Genomic DNA, 2,389 nt, shown 5'->3' on the forward strand with positions numbered 1-2,389 from the left:
CTAAGCTAGAATGCTCTTCTTTCAGAATAAAAATAGTGATTGGTATTTACTTGCCGCCATTAGGTAATTGTTTTTTCGTTTTGTTGGTAGTCAGATCTATTTTTCGCTATTATCACTAGTCAGTTAACCTCATTCAGACTCTCTTATAGCTTATACGTTCAACTCCGTACTAAGGCAGTTTCGAAATGGCATCGACCGCGTCACCGCCCTTTGACGAAATTGCAGAATGCAAAATACAAATCACATAAGGAAAGCGTCGGAGATGAAAAGTAGGAGATGGACAACGTAATTTGGCTCCGTCAAATGAGAAAGACTGGCAAGAGATCCACTTCTTCTCAAGGGTAAGTTGGAAACACATGCGCTTCGCTATTCAACTAAATTGGATTCCTTGGTTATTTCGTGACCTACAAATTTGACTAAGTGCTGCTGCAGATGAGACGATGTGTCACAAGAACGGAGTTAGAACTGTGCAACGGTTGTTTTCATATATCCTCACCAATTGGTCGTGACCAATTCTGAAAGTGATATTCATTCCTCGCGTCGCCAGTCAAAATTGATAGATTCGAACCATTTCAATGTTATTTGAGTACTTTTCTCGGTTATGACCCTTTTCAATGATCTGCGGCGTAACAGAACGAAAAAACTCATTATCAATCGATTTTAGACGAATTTCTTTTAAAACAATCGCTGGACTGAGTGCGACTGTGTTCGGCGATCGAACTAAATCAAACACGGAGGTTTTAGTTATTCGGGTACTATATTTGAATGATCTCTAGTGTAACAGTCAGAAAAAAAACTCACTTTCGATTGATTTTAGACAAATTTCTTTTTAATTGTTACAAACTAGACTACCTGCCAAATTTTTTCCTTTGGGTCACTTTTTTAAAAAATTTTTCTAGCATCCGTATGACAGCATTTACTTGTTGTAAGCGGTAGCTCAGCTCTGGTAGTTGTTAATATCCATGCGGTTGTATTATTCACGTAATTAGGTTCTTTGAGGTTTCAAATTGGGTGAGGTTATGTAGTTGTGAACGTTTTTTTTTGTATAGTGTCTAATGATACATTTTGAGTTATCAATATTCAATAGTTTCTTGTAATAATAACTTACCGTGTTTGTAATGTCACATTTGTTGATCCTTAGGGACTTGTCAGAAATTAGCAGGGGGAGAGGGGGGGGGGTGGAAACAGAGGGGGGGGTCACAACTTTTTGAGCCTCAGAAAAGGGAGGGGTCATGAAAAATGGGCAGTTAAAAGGGGGAGGGTCATGCAAATATATGCCCGTGATCACGTAGAGGTTCACCCACAGAAGAAAAAGGAAGTTCTTTATTTGGAAGAGGTGGATGATCATGATGAATGTGAGGTAGATGAAGGGGATGAGGCATTACCCACTTGTTCTAGTGATGAAGACTTTGTATTGGGAGAAATAGGAGAGTCGAGTGATCAGCCGGACTCTTAATGCTGTCATCGAAAATGTATGTATGTAGCATGACAAAGAACAGATTAGAAATATATTTTGAGTTTTCATAATACTGACGCACCCCAGTGTATTGCAAGAACTAGATTTTATCATTTATACAAGAGGGGGAGGGTCATGATATTTTAGGCCAAGCTCAAGGGGAGGGTTAGCAAATTTCACTCCCATTGCAGGGATGGGTCACCTAATTTCCGAACCCAAATTTAAAATTCCCACCCCCCCTCCCCCCCTGCTAATTTCTGACAAGTCCCCTAGCTGGGGATAAATCCTTACTAGCAAATCGCCTGCCCAATTTTTAGCGTAACTGGCACCAATCTTTAGTGATGTCGCCCTTGTGAACTTACATAAAGAGGATAAGTTTTTAAGGAAACTGTGGTGCTGCATCGGTGGGAGAGTATAACAAGGTAATTTGGTATTATCAAGTGGGTTGATAACGTAAACTGGCCACCTTTAAGAGTTTCAAAGCTGACGTTTCGAGCGTTAGCCTTTGTCAGAGCCCTTCGCTCTAACGACAAAGCTTGTCGTCAAGAGTGATTTCTAATGATATCGGCAGTCTTACATCCTAAGGAGCAGCCTCACTGAGACTATGCTTGGGTAAGTTTCTAAAGAAACTGTGGTGCTGCGTCGGTGGGAGAATATAGCAGGTAATTTAGTGTTAACTGAGTTGTAAACGTAAATTAGCCACCGTAAAGGGTAAAAGAGCTAACGTCACGAGCGTTAGCCCTTCGTCAGAGCGATTCTTTAATGTATTTGTACGGAGCATATGTGTACTAATGTGTAGTCAGTAGAGGAGATTGATTGTTGTTAGTTTGCAAGGAACATCTATCATGGGCTAGTGCGCAGATTGGGGAAGAGTCAAGCTCGGTTTCTAGTGTTTGACACCTTGAAACATTAAAACACGAAAGAACAACGACA

This window comes from Pocillopora damicornis, chromosome 10, assembly GCF_964200805.1.
Source record: "Pocillopora damicornis chromosome 10, jaPocDami1.2, whole genome shotgun sequence".
In the NCBI taxonomy this organism is placed as follows: Eukaryota; Metazoa; Cnidaria; class Anthozoa; order Scleractinia; family Pocilloporidae; genus Pocillopora; species Pocillopora damicornis.